Consider the following 22,278-nt stretch of genomic DNA (forward strand, 5'->3'; position numbering starts at 1 on the left):
TATATCTTTTATCTGCTAATATAAAGATTCTTATTTATCATAATTGTATTCTAAATTAGATTGATGTGCAAATGAATAAAGGCATTGGAATAAAGCATTACTATCACCATTTTTCTTCACCATATTCTATTGTATTTCATGTGTTTAAGGGATCTTTTTGTCTATCACTCTCCATCCTTAAATATTTCATTACTAAACTCAATAAAGACAGCAATACAAATAAATGCTCATGCTTGTGTGAGTTGAGAGCCTAAGTTAAACAGAGCTATGTTAGAGGACAAGTGAGTGGAAGGGCATTCACACCTGGAGGTAGCATGGGTGAAAATGGATATAAAATGGGTGATGAATGATGCTTTTATACAGTTGAGTGACTGAGCACAGGCATTGGAGTACAGATTATGAAAGTGATATTGATGTACCTCACTTCTCACCATCTAGCTTTACACAAATACAAAATGAATACAGCAAGATAGAGGCATGTGTTTTGAATTTTTTCATATATATATAGAAGTTCATGTTCATGTGTGCATATGCATATGAGGTGAGAGACTCTCAGGACTCAAAGGGTGCAACCTTAGATGAAATGCCTGAGAGTAGGTTGAGGGAACTTATAGAGCCCACATCCAGCAGGAAGACAGAGCTTCAAATGAGTGAGAGGGGGCCATCACACAGTCATAACTTTGACCCATAATTGAAAGAATTACAGGGATGGTAATGGAGAGGAGCCTGAGGAAAAGAAGGTTCAGTGATAGGCCAAAAGTGGGATCCAGAACAAGGGGAGGTCCCAAGTCCTGACAATATTACTGAGATTATGGAGCACTCACAAAAGGGACGTAGCATGACAGCACTCTGAAAGACCCAACAAGAAGCTGAAAGAGTCAGATGCAGATATTTGCACCCAACCAATGGACAGCCACAGCTGACCCCTGTTGTTGAATGGGAAGGCTCAATGAAGTTGAGGATAAGGGTGACCCTGCAGAAGGACCACCAGTTTCATCTAATCTGGACCACTGGGATATCTCAAACACTGGACCACAAAACAGTCAGCGTATACCAGCTAATAGGAGGCCCCTAGCACACATACAGCAGAGGTCTGTGTTCATTTAGAGATGATGTATCATGTTTTTTTATACATTACTTCATTCCATCGAATGAATTAGAATTTAGAATTGCACATTAGATATTTTCTTGAAAAATATGAATAAAGCTATCTTGATAAAGAAATATAAAATCACACATTGAGATATACTCAATAAGTGTCCAAAAATCACTTAACCACAAAATAAGAAATGAGAGAATGCTCAAAATGAAAAAAAGAAAGAAGCAAGGCAACTGACTCTGATGTGTGCTTTGGAACTGTGCTCTTTCTCGGAACAAATGTAATCTGGACTGCCGATAAAGTTTCAGTGCAAAGGTGATGTAGTGTATGTTGCATAATGTGATGAATATTGAATAAGAAGTTAACATTTAGGTCAATGCTAGCAATATTGTGAGTTTAAATTAAAAAAATCTGGTTATATATATATATATATATATATATATATATATATATATATATATATATGTGTGTGTGTAATGAAAAACTGAGGAGAAACCAATTGTATCTCTCAATTCAGGTAGTCATTTCAGCCACCTAGGGACACAGATGCTGTATCTGTCTAGTTTGGAAGGCAGAGTTTATAGATTTCTATCTTTTAAGATCATGAAAGTATGAAGTCATCACATAAAAGTAGATTGTGAGCTAGATGGGGTTCTTTGGGTATTTCTGGAAAAGACATGAGAAATAAATGATGTGAGTTTTGGATACATGGCTCAGTTTTTAAGACTACTATTGTCCTGGAAGAAAATGAGATTCTAGTTCTCAACAACCATATCTTACAGCTCACAATGAGCTGAAATCTGAGCTCCAGGAAATCTGATCTTTTTCTGGTTTTCATAGCTAGGCATAGCTGTATACCATATATATTCACTAACACACACAAAGACACATATACATACACATACACACTCACATACATACACTCATATCTTCAAAGAATAAGCAAAGACATTTTCATCAAGTGTGAAACGATTTATTCATTAACTAAACATTAAAGGATGAGGTAGGCAATGTAAAATAAATTTCCATTAAATTCTGTATCTCATACTATTGTCCCTCCAGTCAGAAGTCACCAAGGATTTCTGGGCTAGCATCAAAAGATCAAAGTGTGGTAATTATTTAAAAACAAAAAGCAGAGACATCTATTTCCTTATTCTTTCTGTGATCTAGAGAATGCCCAGAGTCTCCTGCCTTAGGGCCTCTCACCTTGTCCCAGAGAAGCATTATTGCACCTCTCTGGTCATATTTTTATCACATCTCCATCTAAATGCAAATCTGACTCCTTTACCTAGTTTCAAGTTACCCCTGTGCTTTCATTGCCTGTGTGCATGATCCAGGATCATCTGCTTATCATAAATAAGCAGATTTTCAGCCTTAATTCCATCTATAAACCTAATTCTACTTCTTCATGTAGCTTAAAATAATAACATTTCGTGGTTATTTGAGATTTATCTTCTTGGAGGTAGCATTATAATCCTGTATACCAGACATTTTCTTTGGGAAAACAATTTAATTATCAAGAAATAAAAAAATATGAACGAGGAGTAAAACATTCCTGCATATAAATGCTTTAATAGGGGAACTAAAAAGGAAGATATGACAGTTGTTCCTGAGGTGAGTAAGATGATGAAAGACTATAGATGAGCAGAAAAAGGCCAAGTGCAGCACTGGGACCCTTTTCACGATGGCCCTCTCAAGGAATCCTTTTAAAAGATCTCTCTTAAAACTACTCAGAAATCATCTCTCCAAACCTGTATATATAGGTTTTGGCAATGATTTATACATTTTAATATCTGAATATCAGAGCACAAAGGGAAGAGAGTCAATATTGTGTTGGCAAACAGCAGAGAATGAGTTTCATATATTTGAAACTGCCTTTTAGATAAAACATTCTTAAATAAGCTCTCCAAAACAGCATTTAGGCTTTATGCTTTAGTTAAAGGTAAACTCATATGAGGACACTTCCAACTCTAGGATGGTTACAATGTTCACATTATAGCTGTTAACCAGGGAGAATCCTATGGCCTTTATATGTATCAGCAGCAGGAGCTGGAAGACAAACCTGCGGTTAATACCCACCACAAGATATACAATACAATGTTCTTGGTAGCAGTTAACAAAACTCAAAAATTATATCTCATATTTCCAGTTTCATTTCCTATATTATAAATGTGAATGCCATTAATGCCTATTATTTATAGCAAGAAAGTTAAACTTAAATATATTGTGTTGTTGTCTTTGTTACTGTTGTTTATTTAGTCACATCAAAAAATTGAACCCTCATGCAAAGTCCCACAGAAATATCTAAGAGGCAGGCTCATCCAGGAGGTCAAATACGAAATCCAGTTATCTGGAGTAAAAATTAAAGGGACTCAGGTCAGCTTGGGCATGGCATGCTTGGCTCTGGCGGGGCTCATCTTTCTCCCTATCCCCTCTGCCTAGCTAAAAACCATCAGACTGCATTCCAAAAGCTAGTCACCAAGGTCTATCCCCTTATTTGGCCACTTCATCCTTCTGAGGCTGACTTACCAATGTCCAACTATCAAAGTATTAAAGTCCAGCAATGAGAAGACCTCTTTGCTCATCCAATTAGCATGTCCATTTAAAATGAAACACAGAGATTCACCCTTTTACCTTCATAAATTACCATTTGTCTATAGGATGTGTTTGTCTTCTCTATCCAGAGGCATGCTTTTACCCCTTCAGGGCAAATAAATCTCTTTTATGCTAAGAATTTAGTCTTAGCAAGTACTGAGTTGATAATTTTACCCTTACAGAAACCTTTAACTACAAAATAGTAGAAACATTTAGACATTGATTTTAACACATTTTTTGGTATAGAATAGAGTTTATTCAGGGCAGAAGATAGGAATTCAGAAGATGGGAGTTAATGAGGTAGTGGAGGGAGAGAGAGAGAGAGAGAGAGAGAGAGAGAGAGAGAGAGAGAGAGAAGTGGAGTGGAGGGGAGAGGATGGGAGGGAAGGGGAAGGGAGGGGAGGGGAGGGAAGGGAAGGGAAGGGAAGGGAGGGAAGGGAAGGGAAGGGAAGGGAAGGGAGGGAAGGGAAGGGAAGAGAAGGGAAGAGAAGGGAAGGAAAGAGAAGGGAAGGGAAGGAAAAAGAAGGGAAGAGAAGTGGAGGCTGGTCATGACCAGGTGGAGAGAGGTGGGAGGGGTGGAGAGCCCAAGAGGGGCAGAGAGGTGAGAGTGCCAAAAGGCAAGAGTGATGAGGAAGGATTTTAACAGATTATTGAAATATAAGTATGGTTGAGTTTAACTGTAAGCTACTCTTTGGGGCTAAAATCTCCCAGAAGATATCATAACATCAGTGAATTTACTTCTGTTAATCAGTTCTGTAGTAAGTGAAAGGTAAGTACTCACAAATCTAAAGAGAGTATAAAATGTAATAATATCTTATAACTTTACATCTGTCCCAGGAAGAGAGAAAACTCATTAGACATTAGAGATGTGTGAATTCACAGTTTTCTAAAAATGCATCAAAAGTTAACAACAGAAGAGAAAATGTTTGAAACCAGAAAAAATGTTATGTCGTTATTGAGATTTTGGGATGTTGTGAGCCCTGTTTCTAGTCATACATATTTTTAATCTCATACAGAAATTTTCTTTTGTCTTCCTTCAATATAATCATCTCATCCTTAAAACAATCATCTGATGCATCACTGACTTTCAACAAGAAATAAAACAAAACAGGTCCTTTGGTAAGAAAAATACACACATCAAAGAGACAAAGCAAATACAAGATTCAAAATCAAATATAACAATGAAATATGTTAAAATATCAGAGAAGGTAAAACAACTATAATTACTATGTCATGAGTTTTAAAAAATATACTAGCAATAATACAATCTAACATATCAATCTCAGGAATTTTAAATAAGAAAGAAAAGGATGTAAGACAAGTGATAAATGCACTCAAATAGAACATCTAAAGACTTTAAAGAGCTTAAAGATGATATTCTAGAAACACAGTGATGTCTCATTAGCAGTTGTGAAAAGGAAATCATTATTAATAATAATGGCAAGTTCTCAAATGACAAATAGAGAAAATAAGTAAATTAAAAGCCCTTTAAATGTATGCAACATATTCAAATCTACAGCAGGAGAAGCACTTGAAATGTTCTATGATCCTAGATACTTTTCCAAAGCAGTTATACACACCAAACTACAGACTCTGGACTCTTAAAAACAAGTTGTTCAAACTGAATTTCCTGTCACTGCAGTGCAGAGGACCAAAAGAGTTTTATTAGTATTTTTAAATATTATATATAAACAATGGCATATATCAGAGTAATATTTATATCTAAATGCAAAAATGTATATTTGTGGCTCATTTTACATATCTATTGAGAAGGTAATTGATGATATTTTAAAAATTACCCATTGTTCATTTAATTGTTTTATGGCTGTATGTTAGGAAGAAGTGGGGATATAAGCAGGTTCATATGTGGATATCTGATGGCATCTTTCAGGAGCTATAGCTCTCATTTTATGTGTCCTGAGGATTAAACACAGGTTGTCAGCCTTGGGGGCAAGTTGATGTACCCACTCAGCTAATCTTGCCATCCAAGAATTTAACAACATTTTAAAAATAATTTTGTCCATGGCAAATAATTCAGCAAAGCAGTAAACCAGAAGAAAAAATGATTCACTAATTAACCACTCAGGTGCATACCTTTGGCTGCTTTGAATCTCTGTTATTACTTACTGATTTGATTTTGTATGTTCTTGACACTCAAAACTATTTTACTATTACGTATGTATTACTACATATATAACATGTGGAATATTATAAGAATAATTTTACTTCATAGTAAAATATCATGTCATTCCTGTAGTGGAAACGTGATGGGATCAGGTAGTGTCCTCAGAGAAATTTGACTGTGAAGCAGAAATGATTTGGGGTGTCTTTGCTTGGAGTGACTACTAAGGCAAAGGAAAAGAGGATCACTTGAAACTGGTGATTCAGAATAGTCTAAGCAATACAGCAAAACTTTATTTCAGAAACAAAACCCAATCTAAGAAAAATAATAACAAAAACATTCCTTTATGCTGGTGCATCAAACCTTCACAGAACCAAGACCCCCACTGCTCCTCCGTCCACACCCACCCCTGCCATTGATGCCAGATAAAGCAATCCTCTGCTATATATGCAGCTGGAGGCATGGGTCCATCCATGTAGATTCTTCAGTTGGTGGTTTAGTCCCTGGGAGCTCTGGGGGATCTGATTGGTTGATAATGTTGTTCTTCCTATGGGTTGGCTCCTTCAGTCCTTCCCCTGCCTCCTGCATGGGGTCCTGATGCTCAGTCCAACGACTAACTGCAAGCATCTGCATCTGTATTGGCCAGGCTCTGTCAGAGCCTCTCAGCAGACAGCTATCAGGCTCCTGTCAGCTAGCACTTCTTGTTATCAGCAATAGATTCTGGGTTTGGTGGTTGAATTTGGGATTGATCTCCAGGTGGAGCAGTCTCTGTATGGCCTCTCCTTCAGTGTCTGCTCTCCTCTGTCTCTGTATTTCTTTTTGACGGGGAAAACTCTGCGTTCAAATTTTTAAATGGGTGTGTGGCCCCATCCCTCTCCCAGGGGCCAAGCCAAAACTTTATATATGGTCTCTACAGTTTCTCCCTCCCTTTTGTTGGATATTTCAGCTAATGTCATCTTCATTGGGTTTTGGGAGCCTCTTGTTTTCCTGTTATTTGGGATTTTCTGGTGGCTACCCACTATACCCCCATCTCTCATTGCTACCTCTGTTCAATTTCCTGGCCCTCTATAGTTCTCCCCTGACTCCTCCTATACCTGATCCTGTGCCCCATTTCCCCTCCCTGTGCCTTCTTCCTCCCAGGTCCTTTCTGCCCTTTGTCTCCTGTGATTTTATTATTCTCCCTTCTAAGTTGGATTGAAGTATGCACACTTTGGTCTTCCTTCTTATTCAGCTTCATAAGTTCTGTGAGTTGTATCGTGATCATAAAAATCCCATGGTAGTGAAAACTATTCTCAACAGTAAGAGAACATCTGGGGGAATCACGATCCCTAACCTCAAGACATTCTTAAGATCAATAGTGATTAAAAAAAAACCTGCATAGTATTGGTTATAGAGGCAGGCAGATAGATCAATGGAATAGAACTGAAGAACCAGAATTATACCCATATATACCCATACACCTATGGTCACCTGATTTTTGACAAAGAAGCCAAAATCATCCAGTGGGGAAAAGACAGCATATTTAGCAAGTGGTGCTGGCTCAAGTGAAGGTTGGCATGAAGAAGAATGCAAAGTGATCCATTCTTATCTGCCTCTACAAAGCTCAGGTACAAAAGGATAAAGGATCTCTACATAAAACCAGATATACTGAATCTAATAGAAGAAAAAGTTGGTTTTGTTTCATCTGTTTCTTTGGCATGACTTTTTGATCCTATTTATGTATGCATGCTACTTCAGTCCTTCAGTGTGCCTGTATATATTCCCATTATGTTATCTGTTGAAAAGTGCCCAAAGCCTGAGGGAGAGCCATGGAGGCACAACTGTATCTCTAGCCCTTGTGTTTTAAGAAATGTTAAAATGTTATCCACTGGGTAAAGGAATGGATCTCGTACTCTTCTGCCTTCTCCCGGGACTCATTTTTATATTGGTTTGTTTGGTCCCTCTTTAATATCATGGGCTTGGTTTTCACTTAATATATTTTGTCTTTAAAAAGTTATTATTCATAGAAATCTTGTGTTGATAACCTTTTGACTCAGGCTTTTATTGTTTGATGCTAGCTTGCTCTTAACAGAAAGCACTTCTATAATTGTTCTTTGTTGATGCAAAGGTGTGTCCAGAAAGGCATAGCATAAACATCATTCTATGTATTGGATGGTATGTGTGATCTGCATGTCCACATATATATCTGTGGAATATGTGTAGATCTGTGTACATGGATATAAGAAACAAAATGGAATACTATTCAACAATTAAAAACAATGAATTCCTGAAATTCTTAGGCAAATGGTTGGAACTGGAAAGTATCATCCTAAGTGAGGGAACCCAATCACAAAAGAACACAAATGGAATGAATCACTGATAAGTGAATATTAGCCCAGAAGCTCTGAATACCCAAGATACAATTCACATATCAAATCATTGCCAAGAAGAAGGAAGGAGAGGGCCCTGGTTCTGGAAAGGCTTGATGCAGCAATGTAGGGGATTACCAGGACAGAGAAGTGGGAGGGGGTTGATTGGGGAACAGGTGGAAGTAAGAGGGCTTGTAGGGGAGGAGGGAAGTGGGAAAGGGGAAATCATTTGAAATGTAAAGAAAGAATATAGAGAATAAAAAGAAAAGGAACAAAACTCAATCTCGAGTTCAATGGCCTTTCTTCTTACTTTTGAAACACTGGGTTTCCCTGAGAACTTTGTATTACAAATTAGTCTAGACTAGTCAACAAAACCCAGGTATTCTCTTCTCTCTTCTTGTTTAGTGCTTGAATTACAATGTACCATACCTAGGCCCTTTATGCAGGTGGTAGGATTGAACCTAGGTCCTCATGGCAGCAACTCAGGCACTTTATCAATTGAGTTGTATCCTTAACTTCCTTTAAATATGCTTTAGTCTTTTAATTTCCCTCCCCTCAGAAAATGAGTATAATAATTATCAAGGAATCATCTCCCAGCTCCTTGCCCTTCAGTGAGCAAGAGATACTGATACAAAACATTAAACTAATAAGATGTCTCTTGTGACCTGTGCCATGCTTATAGCATAATAACTCTTCTTAAAACAGTAAGCCTGCAAACTTTGCATCTCTCTGCAGAACCACACTTATGTGCATAACTGTTAGCATGTCCCAGCATGCTTAGTTTGTGTTCTGCATCTTCAGTTCCTTAAGAGTTATCTATTCCATTGCAATTAGTTTTATTTGTAGCAATATGTCCCAAACAGTGATGTTTCATCAGCAGTACAGAAATATGCTGGTGTCAGAGTTTCATTAGCACTGACCTTGGCAAGCTCATCAATGTATTTCTCCACTGCTTTGTGATCAGCAGGTCCTGTATCACCACCAATCTTTGAAAACTGAATGTCATGTCCTTTCTTAGGCATAAACAAGCCTTCTGAATTATTCACAGTTCTCTTCAATATGAAGTGTCTTGTGATAGATCTTCACTTGTTTCATGATCAGTAAACCATCAAATGCCATCACTGTCATGCTGAGCAATCTGATCTTTCAAAGTATAATCAAGATCTTCATATTTAAACTTATATGTTTTTTCACTAGTTTTTAGCAGCTTCTGGTAACTACCGTCAGCATAAAAAAATTCTGTGTTTAGCCCTTTGTTTCCTGAGTTGTGCAAGGATCTAATTCCTGCACCATATTCTGATATAACGTATTTCATTCATACACCTTGCCCAGTTCCCCAACAACTATCATTGTCATGCTGAGAACAACAAAGATACTTCCTAATTCTGTCCTTAGCATTTTATCACAATAAACCTCTTTTGAGACATAGCAATATCTTTATACTATAAAACAGAAAACAAACACATGTGCATGCACACACACACACACACACACACACACACACACAGAGAGAGAGAGAGAGAGAGAGAGAGAGAGAGAGAGAGAGAGAGAGAGAGAGAGAGATCAGACCAATACAAACAAACCCAGTCTTCAGTGAGTAATGGTTAACTGTCTTGGCCTCTGGTGTAGTATCACAAGAAACAAATTGGTACAGCCAGATTGCACATGCCATTTTGTAACTGATGTTTAGTTCTTTTGCAAGGGGAAATCTTCAGAATGACACATCTAGCTGATGGGATGGGCGGCTCTTCTTCCTCTGAAAGAGAGTAGTCAAATCATTCATCATGCACATTTATTTTGATTGAAGCATGCGGCTACACATAGACCATTACAGTGGCTAACACATCAGCACTCAAAAGGCTTGTGTTTGGGAACATTCCAGTTTCCAGATTTATAGATTAAAAATGCTGAGCACATTAGAACCAGACCGAAACAACCAAGCAACAGCATATATAAGCAGTTCACAGTCAAACTTATTTTTAGAATATATATATATATATATATATACATATATATATATATGTAAAATCATACTTGGTATTTTAATAGATACATTTTATATGTATTCCTTCATGGGTGCTACAGAAATAAGCCTTAGAGTACTGGTTCTTAACCTGTAGGGGATCATTCACAGAGGTCACATATCACATGTTTACATTACTATTCATAAGAGTAGCAAATTGTTGTTATGAGGAAGTAGTAAAAATAATTTTATGTCTGGAGGACACCACAGCATGAGGTATTACATTAAAGGGTTGTAGAATATGGAATATTGGAATCATTGTCTTAGAGAGTTACAAATTTTCTTCTTTAATATTTTCAATATTATTTCATGCATTTATTTTTCCATGTGGTAAAAGTGCTACAATGTTTGTAATTCCTTTAACATTGACCAGTCAGGCATCTATATATCAATTAAGACTATGAAAATAAAAGCAAAATATTTCAGTCTTTCAGAATATTACATCATCCTGAGTTATTTTGTTTATATGGTATAATTTTTCTTCCATATGAAGAACAGATTTTAGAAAACATTGCTTTATTCCAAGTTTGTTTGTTTGTTTTGTCTTTGTATATATGACATGCATGTATATGACACATGGGTATCAGGTACAATTTCATGTTTATAAATATGCCATGGAGACTGAGGTTGAGACGCATCTTGGAAAACTCTTCCTCTTTTTTCATTTAGGCAAGTTACTTCAACATAACTCATACTGGTGTTCTGGTTAGCTGATTTACTCTTCCTTCTGTTCCTTGGATTTTGCATTCCAAGCATGGTTTATAGATGTGTTGCTACATCCAACTGGAACCTAGAATCAGTCACTCCAGTGCAATGCTTCTTGGCAAGCACTTAGTAAGTAAGCACCACAGCTTTTTTCGTAATTCCAAGGATTTTGTTTATTAATAAACATTTGTTATCTGTTAATCATTTTGGATGTATAATTTTGTAATGTATAGTATCCTGCACAGGGATTAATTTTATTTTTGTGTTTGTGTATGAGTGCCCTTTTGTGTAGAATCCCACAGAGGGGGGAAAGGGGTACCAGATCATCAGGATCTAGAATTACAGATAATTATAATCCCCACAAACCAGGTGCTAAGGGCCTACCTCCTGTCATGTACAGAGCAGTAAGTGCTGGGTCATCTCAGGAGGCCCTGGATTTTCTTTCCCCACTCTATTCCATCAGGGTTGACTGGCTACAAACAAAGGGAAGAAATTTAAAAAAAGGAAAAACTTTTTAGAATTTAATGAAAATGAAGGCACAGCATACACAACACTCTGGGACACAGTGAAAGCAGTACTAAGAGGAAAACTCATAGTTCTGAGTGCCCCCTAAAAGAAACTGGAGAGAGCATACACTAGCAGCTTAAGAGCACATCTGAAAGCTCTAGAAAAAAGAAGCACATTCATCTACGTGGAATAGATGACAGGAAATAATCCATCTCAGGGCTGAAATCAACCAAGAAAAAAGTAAAGAGAACTATAGAAAGAATTAATAAAACCAGGAGCTGTTTCTCTGAGAAAATCAACAAGATAGATAAGACACTTAGCCAGACCAACCAGAAGGCACAAAGATAGTATCCAAATTAAGAAATAAGAAATTGAAAGGGAAATATAACAAGAGACAAAACAAATTCAAAAAGAGCCAGCCGGTCGGTGGTGGCGCACACCTTTAATCCCAGCACTTGGGAGGCAGAGGCAGGCGGATTTCTGAGTTCAAGGCCATGCTGGTCTACAGAGTGAGTTCCAGGACAGCCAAGGCTACACAGAGAAACCCTGTCTCAAAAAAAAAATTCAAAAAGTTATCAGTTCCTAGTACAAAAACCTATACTCACCCGAACTTGAAAATTTGGATGAAATGGAAAATTTTCTAGACAAATGCCAGCTACCAAAGTTAAAATAGGATCAGATAAACCATCTAAATAACCACATAACCCCTAAAGAAATAGAAGTAATCATTAAAAGTCTCTGAAACAAAAAAGGCCCAGGACCAGATGGTTTTAGTGCATAATTCTATCAGACCTTCAAAGACCTTATTCCAATACTCTTCAAACTATTCCACAAAAAAGAAACAGAAGGAAAACTACCTAATTCGTTCTATGAAGCCACAGTTACACTGACACCAAACCAGACAAAGACGCAGAAAAGAGAGAACTTCAGACCAATTTCCTTTATAAATATTAATGCAAAAATAATCAACAAAATTCTAGCAAACTGAATCCAAGAACACATTAAAACCATCATTCACTATGATCAAATAGACTGCATCCCAGGGATACAGGGGTGGTTCAATATATGGAAATACATGAACATAATCCACAATATAAACAAACTCAAAATGAACCACATGATCATCTCATTAGATTTTGAAAAATCAATTGGCAAAATTCAACAGTCCTTCATATTAAAAGTCTTGGAAAGAACAGAAATTCAAAACCCACATATAAACATAGTAAAAGCAATATAAAGCAAACCAGTAGCCAACATCACACTAAATGGAGAGAAATGTGAAGAAATCCCACTAAAATCAGGGACTAGAAAAGGCTGCCCACTATCTCCCTATCTATTTAATATAGTACTTGAAGTTCTTGAAGGACAATTAGGCCACAAATGTAGGTCAAAGGATACAAATTGGAAAGGAAGAAGACAAGATATCACTATTTCAGGATGACATGATACTATATTTAAATGACCCAAAAAAATTCCACCACCAGAGAATATTTTTTCAGATGATATACAACTTTAGCAAAGTGGCTGGATATAAAATTAGCTCAAATAAATAAGTAACCTTCCTCTAATCAAAGGACAAACAGGATGAGAAAGAAATTACAGAAACAACACCCTTTTCAACACTCACAAATAATATAAAATATATTGGTGTGACTCTAACCAAAAAAGTGAAAGAACTATATGACAAGAACTTCAAGTCTCTGAAGAAAGAAATTGAAGAAGATCTCAGAAGAAGGAAAGAAATCCCATGCTCATGGATTGGCTGGATTATCATAGTAAAAATGATCACCTCACCAAAGCAATCTATAGATTTAATGCAATCCCCTTCAAAATTCCAACTCACAGAGATGGAAAGAGCAATTCTCAAATTCATTTGGAAGTACAAAAAACAAAAATAAAGATTAAAAAAGCAAAGCAAAAAAAAAAAAAAAACAGGATAGTGAAAACTATTCTTTTTTTTTAATATTTTTTTTATTCGATATAATTTATTTACATTTCAAATGATTTCCCCTTTTCTAGCCCCCCCCCCATTCCCCGAAAGTCCCGTAAGCCCCCTTCTCTTCCCCTGTCCTCCCTCCCACCCCTTCCCAGTTCCCCGTTCTGGTTTTGCCAAATACTGTTTCACTGAGTCTTTCCAGAACCAGGGACCACTCCTAGTTTCTTCTTGTATCTCATTTGATGTGTGGATTATGTTTTGGGTATTCCAGTTTTCTAGGTTAATAACCACTTATTAGTGAGTGCATACCATGATTCACCTTTTGAGTCTGGGTTACCTCACTTAGTATGATGTTCTCTAGCTCCATCCATTTGCCTAAGAATTTCATGAATTCATTGTTTCTAATGGCTGAATAGTACTCCATTGTGTAGATATACCACATTTTTTGTGTCCACTCTTCTGTTGAGGGATACCTGGGTTCTTTCCAGCATCTGGCAATTATAAATAGGGCTGCTATGAACATAGTAGAGCATGTATCCTTATTACATGGTGGGGAATCCTCTGGGTATATGCCCAGGAGTGGTATAGCAGGATCTTCTGGAAGTGAGGTGCCCAGTTTTCGGAGGAACCGCCAGACTGCTTTCCAGAGTGGTTGTACCAATTTGCAGCCCCACCAGCAGTGGAGGAGTGTTCCTCTTCTGTAAGGCAAAGGACACCATCAAGAGGACAGATCGGCAACCAACAAATTGGGAAAAGATCTTCACCAATCCTACATCAGATAGAGGGCTAATATCCAATATATATAAAGAACTCAAGAAGTTAGACTCCAGAAAACCGAACAACCCTATTAAAAAATGGGGTACAGAGTTAAACAAAGAATTCTCACCTGAAGAACTTCGGATGGCGGAGAAGCATCTTAAAAAATGCTCAACTTCATTAGTCATTAGGGAAATGCAAATCAAAACAACCCTAAGATTTCATCTTACACCAGTCAGAATGGCTAAGATTAAAAATTCAGGAGACAGCAGGTGTTGGAGAGGGTGCGGAGAAAGTGAAAACTATTCTTAACAATAAGAAGGTATAGAGGAATCATGATCCCTGACTTCAAGCTCTACTACAGAACAATCGTGGTAAAAGCCACCTGATATTGGTACACAGAGAGGCAAGTAGATCAATAGAATAGACTTGAAGGCCCAGAAATTAACCCACACACCTATGGTTAATTGATCTTTCATAAAGAAGCTAAAAACCATCCAAAGGATCAAAGACAGCATGTTCAACAAATGCTACTGGCTTAAGCTGAGGTTGGCATGTAGAAGAACACAAATTGAACCATTTTTATTTGCTTATACAAAGCTCAATTCAAAGTGAATCAAGGACCTCCAGATAAAAAGAGATCCACTAAAACTAATAGAACAGAAAGTGAGGAAGTGGACTTCCCCATAAAGGAATTCTTAATTTATCTCCTTTTTATTGACCTTGAAGGATGATGCTACCAAAAGTGTCTTCTCTTTAGGAAAAGCAGATATAGCTATCCATAGATGTGCGTGTAGAGCAGGTGAGTGACAGAATTGTTGATAATTCCGCAAGTGTTGTATGGTTAGAATTAGGTTCAAACTCTGTTGGCTGACAAGAAGTTCTCTAGTAGAAATAAGCAGATATATTATAAAAAAATAAATGAGAAATCATCTCTAGACTAAACACAAAGTAAGTTATAAGTAACAAAACAATATTTATACAAACAGTATATGAAATATGATAATACATGGCAAGGAAATAATATCCAAAGTAAATAAAAAAAAATAAAACATCACAAGCGATTCAAATGTTAACACAATTTTAAGTTGGAAAAGTATATGTATTACTACCCAGAATTTGGTATATAGCTAGGGAAATGTGAAAGAACAGGTATCTCATTCCATGGAATGTTTTCTGTTGATTTATCTCAGTTAATGAGTATTAATGATTTATACAGAACATAGCTATTAGAGGACTACGCTCTATAATTATTAGAGTTCTAAAAACATACATATATAGGAATTTTTAAAACCAGAAAAATGTGTTTCTAGGATGAGGAAGTTAGCAAACCTTTGAATTAAAGATGAGCGTGAATGCAATATTGAAGGCAATGAATTCTGCTAAAGTTTTCTATTTTCAAAGGATCAGATGCCCAATTTAATTTCATATCTAGAGTATCTTGAAAAAGAGAAATTTAGCTCAGTTTCATGTGAATAGCTGCCTAAACATGCCATGGACAGTGACAAGATGAATAGTTGTGCTAATGTTTAAGGAAGGAAATCGCATGGAGTCCTACCCTAAAATAAAATACTAAAGGCAACCAGTGATGAGTAAGGGGGGGGGGGGAGAATCAGTTTTTTCCAGGGAGGAGCTGCAGAATTTTTAAATCATTTCACTGTGGTTAACCCTAAATCCACATCCATAAGAACAAACAAAATCTACTGAGCAGGTCATATTTATTGTTTATGAATCTAACTTTCTTATCTATCTATCTATCTATCTATCTATCTATCTATCTATCATCTGTCTGTCTGTCGATCTATCTATCTATAGATCATCTATCTGTCTATCTATCTATCTATATATTTCTCTATATCTATCTATCATCTATTTGTCTATCTATCTATAGATCTATCTATCTATCTATCTATCATCTGTCTATCTATCTATCTATCATCTATCTGTCTATCTATCTATATATCTCTCTATCTATCATCTATTTGTCTGTCTATCTATCTATCTATCTATAGATCTCTCTATCTATCTATCTATCATCTGTCTATCTATCTATCATCTATCTGTCTATCTATCTATCGATCATCTGTCTGTCTATCTATCTATCTATCTACCATCTATCTGTCTATCATCTATCTGTCTGTCTATCTATCTATCTATCTATCTATCTATCTATCTATCTATCTATCATCTATGTAACAAAACTACTCAAAGGAAACGAGACTAAACCATTCAGAGGGAACAAAGCAGGGCCTATGGTAGACGTTCAGGGAGGACACATGAGAAGTACTGAAAGGAGAAAGGGAAAGAAGGAAATGAAAGAAGATAATTATTTCTTAAATAAAATATGTTAGCAAAAAACAGCAAACAGTCTATGATCTTAGTCTATTGATAGGAAAGAAACAATGCTGACTGCAAAGAAAAGAGTTTGCTTTTCCCCATATGTTTTACTTTTATATTTTCTTTGTAACTAAAATAATCACTTCTGTGTACAGGGAACTTGGGTAAATTTGGATCAATTTAAAAAGTAATCCAAAGAGACATAATTAATGAATACTTGGTCTTCTCTTGATTCTATAAATATAGAAGAAAATCTAAGATAAAAGCACACCTATTTAATACAATCAGATCTTCAATCTTGAAAACTATAGATTCGTATAAATACCACATAAATATTAATAGAACACTGTGTCTAGAGTTTCTCTTGACTGTGTGAATAATATAGGTTGTTTGGTATGTTCGATGTTAGCTGCTTTCTTACTCTTCAGATTGAAAAGGACTTAGATATTATGACCATCCTAACTGTTGCATAAAATCGGTTTATAAGGCCTATGAAGTTCAAGAAATCAGACATTCCTGATAGCAAACTTGGCCAAAGTTATTTGTCTTGGAATATATAAATTCTAATTTTAATAGATGGTTCCCTTTTGCAAATCAGAAAGTCTGCACCCATTATATTACATAGTATAAATATTCTCTCATCCAATTGATAAGAAGAAACTGGTTCACTTGCTCTTTTAAATGTAAGAACATAGAGTACAGAGTTTTTATGATGTAGAGTAAAAGCTTCAGCATAATTGTATGTTCTAATCCCCTAAAAGTAAATCTCTCATCTCTCTCTCTCTCTCTCTCTCTCTCTCTCTCTCTCTCTCTCTCTCTCTCTTCTCTCTCCCTCTCTCTCTCTCCAATATATATATTTTTACTTACATATTTTTAATGGGATTTAATCATCTAATAAATGGCTTCTCAAGTGAAACAGTTGGGTAAAATGACCATGACTTACTGTAAGATATATGACTCTGGAAATTTAAAAAGAACTTTCTCTTAGATGAACAAATAGATAAAGGTCAAACAGTAGTAAGGAGAGAACAGTAACCATAGGCAGTTTAATCCCTTAAAATAGATGTAGAAATAATCAAGTAATTTCTTATTATTTCTTGGAATACAGAAAAGTGGTTATATGACTACAAGAGAGTAGTACTCATTCATAAACTAGATATTTATAATTAGTCTATGCAAGATTTAGACCTGCCATTCAAGCCAAATGGTCTTTTGGCAGGAATACACATTTAGACGAAAAATGAAATAAATTATCTTGAAAGTCATAAGAGCAAAATCAGTGTAACAAAAAGTATCTATGACCTGAAACTCATCTCTTATGAATCAGGAATTATATATAATAAGGGATTACTGATTAAAACATGGGACAGATAGATCATAAAGTTTGAAAATATCTCCCAATATCTTAGAAAAACTGCTTTGAGATTCTCTCTCTCTCTCTCTCTCTCTCTCTCTCTCTCTCTCTCTTGCAATGTGTGTGTGAATAACATTCATGGAAATCAACAAAAAAGAAGACATAATCCATTTGCTTGTGTCCCCAAACTGTTTAACACCCATGTAGATGCATGCCATGAATTATATAAGTGTAGCATCATTAATCTTATATAGTTTTAGTATAGAATCAAATATATGAAGTAGGTTTGAGAGTTTAAGAAAGTCTAACATTCTCTATTATGGCTTTTCTTGAATTATACTTGACAAAGTCTCTGTATTGCGCAAACTGACACAAATAATCTTCATAGAGGTTTAAATTAAATTTGTTTTCAAATGGCATATACCACATGAGATCAAGTTGACCTAGACAATATTTTATTTCTTCACATTTTTGTAGTTTATAAGTCAATATAGAAAATATATTCATTTAGATAACCATCATTGCTCTCAGAAAGGGGTATAACATAACCCTATGATCCCTTACAGTAATATATTCTTAATTTTTTAATTTTTCATTTACTCTTCTTTCACATATTACATCTGATAGTAGTTTCCCATTCTTCCTATTCTGCCATTCCATTCCCCCCCACCTTCCCTTTTCCACACTCCATACAGTCCTCCTGAGTTGTCTTCAGAAACGTCCTATGGATATCAACCAAGGATAGCATATTAAGTTGCTGTACGACTAGGCACCTCCCATCATATTAAGGCTGGATGGGGCAACCCAATGTTAGGAAAAAGATCCCAAAAGTAAGCAAAAGAGTCAGAGACAGCCACTGATCCTACAGTTAGGAGTCCTGTTTTAAGATCACACTATATAATTGTAATATACATGCCAAGGTACTAGGTCAGATCCATGTATGTACCCTTGTAGTCTGTTCAGTCTCCGTGAGACCCTATGAGCCATTTTAGTTTATTATGTGAGGTTTCTTGCCATGTCTGTGACCCCTCAGACCCTGACAATCTTTCCATGACATCTTCCACAGGAATCTTTCAAGTTCTACCTGATGTTTGGCTCTGGGTCTCTGCATCTGTTTCCACCACATGCCAGGGGAAAGTTTCTATGATGGCAATTTGGCTACACACTAATCTGTGAGTATGACAGATCACTGACCTCTTTTTTCCCCCCAGATGTGTTTGGTTCTGTTCTTGGCCTATCCAGCTCTGGGTCCTGGCCTTTCAGGCAATAGACATCTAGAGTGGACAGGGATGTGTGAGGGGTGGGAATGGAAACAGGAAGGATCATGAGGGGAGGGGTTTGATGGAAAGAATACTAAGAGAGACAGTCTGAACCGGGTATTCTCTGGGGCATGAACTAGAAATCTAGTACAATGGAAACTTCTCAGAATCTAAGAGATTGATCTTAGCTGAGATTCCTAGAAATGTGGGATATGATGTCTGACTTGGTCATCTTCTGTAACCAGGCAAGATTCCCAGTGAAGGAACTAGGACATGAACCCAGTAACAAAATTTGTTCTGCCTACAAGATGTTCTGGGGTAAAGTTGGTACAGAAATTTTGGCAGTGACCAACCAATGACTGATCCAACTTGACACCCATGCCAGGAGAGAGAGCCCATCCATGGCATTCTTGAAAAATTTGAGCTCTGAAATCTCTACTTCTATTGGTAAAGTCACTCTTATTAACACACATGCCAATATATCTTTGTAATTTACAAAGTAGTCATCAAATATCATCAAATTAATCTTCAGAAGTAATCCATGTATCCTCTTTGAAAAATCATGAGTGACTAGTGGTTAATGGACAATGGAGCTGTCTGCTTTTGTAGGACAAGAGGCTGAAAATATTTGTCATGAATCTTAAACATAAATGACATTCTTTGTATCTTGCTTATGTTTTTACCTATTTCCTTTCCCACTCATCACTAATGAAAACTGAGACTTGGAAAATGACACCAGCTTTTTCACTGACACTGAGGTGCATCAAGGAGACTACAGTTAAACAATCAAACTCTGTTCCACATGTTTGGCTCTATTAAATCATCCTGGGAGGAAATAGCTAGGAAAACGTCACCCAGTCTTAGCCATTTATCCCATTCTTTAATTCATGATCATACAAGTAAATAGTTTTTATGAGAAAAAAGAGTACATTTAACCCAATCTTGTCTATGATGGCCTAGCTTAAGGTACTTGCTGGGTCTGAAGTTGATAATTTATCATTCTACATTGAGTCACCTAGTTACCACTTGTTTCTAAGAATAGCTGATTCATAAATCACCAAAATGAGAAAGCATTTCAGTCTTCCTACTCTTCCATGCCCTATAAGGCCTCCCACAGGCATTACATGTGAGTTCTAGAGTCTTTTTTCTCTGAAGTTCATTATGGAAAATAAACAAGGCCAATGAGAGGCCTTAACACATGATGAAAGTGATATAGTCTTGAAAGGTTTGACCTCTTGAAATTTCTATTTTTGCACATGCAGCTAACACTGACAATTTCAGTTATTTCCACAAGTTCCACATGGTGAAATAAAAAAAAACCTGACTTCTAAGGCATCCCTCTGACCCAAAGTCCACAGGGATGCCTGTACATGCACAATAAATGAAAATACAATGAAAAGCTTTACAAAATAACAAAAGGTGAAGCAGGAAAGTGCCAGAGAGAAACAGCTGCTGTGTATTTTAACCACAATAAATATTTCTTTTGTATCAGTGCTATAAAAGGTCATGTCAGGCATCACTGCATTTGGATGTAAATGCCAACTTTCAGAGTTTGTAAGTTTGGAATATGAACCTGGAGGGCTCCTCCAAAGTGTATTCATCATCTTAATATAAATCTCATTCTAGATCTCCTTTCCATCCCCATTCTATCCATGATTGTCCCATATTACTGTTCTGCAGTTTGCTGGGTGTGGGAGTGCCTGTGCAAGAGGATATTCCTAAAGATCCATGATAAGGAGAAATGTCCTATTCTAGATTCTATACTTGTCATACTTAATCTTCCAGAAAATCCTTAAATAATAAATTATGACTAGGAAGGTTCTTTATGAATTGTTTCTATCGGAAGGTTAAATTATAGTCCAGGAGGTACATCAGAGGAGCCCAGATGAATGTCCAATAGTCTCAAGATTAATCTCATTTTAAAAGCGACATGCTTAAGAAGGGGCTAGTAGTTCCCACTAGAGATTCTATTATATATAACAGTGATGAGCCATACTGTCATACAAAATGGAAATGAGAAATAATGATGAAGGATCAAGGATACATTTTATTTTACAAAAATCTACAGACACTTTGTTATTTGGAATAAATCAAGAAGAAAAAAACAAGTTTCCTTTACCAAAACAATATATTTTTTTTTCATTTTATTTCATCAATAGTATTTTAACAAACTTTTTTGGTCAGTAAATGGGAACAGTAAAGGTAGAAACATTTCCAGCTTCTGTAAGTTCTTAAATTGTTTGGATACCTGGTCTACATTTGGTTCATTTTTTTCCATCTTTTAGGAGAAATTGTCTTAATAATGGTTTGTGTGAAGGTTAAAAAAATTCTTTCATTTCAGAACTAGTGATGTCCCTGGTTGGAATCAGCTTTTCTGGTAATCCCATGTCTCATTTCCTATTGTGAAAATGGGGAAATAAACCAAATAGTAAATAAACCAAATAGTATATTGATGTGTGTACTTTACAAAGAAGTACACACATCAATATACTATTTCTGCTCTCCAGTACCATCCACAGGGAAATACACATGTAATCCCTAATGATGTAGATGTTAATGGTGCCAAATATTATTCAGAAGAATTAAAATGCAGTTGTGTAATTTTCAACTTCAATTTGCAATTGAATTGCAGCCACTAATACCTTGACAATTATCAACCTCAAGTCATGTAAACAAAGGGCAGTACTCTTTCTATAAATGAGGAACAAATTGCATAGCAAGATTTGCAAAGAATAGATCTTGGAACCAAATCTTGGTATCTTTTGCCTACCTATCAATCTGCCCTAGCATTTCATATATGATTCTGCATCACCCATAACTGCTTTTTCAGTACAGATTTCTAGGATACATACATGCTTATTTGCTAGGATTTTCTAGCTTAATTATGCAGTATTTTGATGAGGAAAGTCAATAGGGAAGTTGTTTGGAGGATTATTAACAGCATGTCCAGATTTGAACATACCCAACCTTCAATGCACTCATACCAATCTTGTGTAAGAAAATAAAAGATCAATATATGGAATTGCTTGCTCAACCCTGGAATTACTTTTCATATTTGAAGATCATAGGAGAAGTGGCCTCAGGTATATTACACTAGAGGAAGAATGGCGCTTCCTAGGATGGACCTATAGTTTGTAGGTAAAGAAGCACCACAGCCCAGCTTCTTCAGCTTCTAACACCCATGAATTTTTTCCCCCTTTGGACACCGTTGCTCACAAACTTTATTTTCTCTACTTC

Source organism: Apodemus sylvaticus, chromosome 1 (assembly GCF_947179515.1).
Source record: "Apodemus sylvaticus chromosome 1, mApoSyl1.1, whole genome shotgun sequence".
Taxonomy (NCBI): Eukaryota; Metazoa; Chordata; class Mammalia; order Rodentia; family Muridae; genus Apodemus; species Apodemus sylvaticus.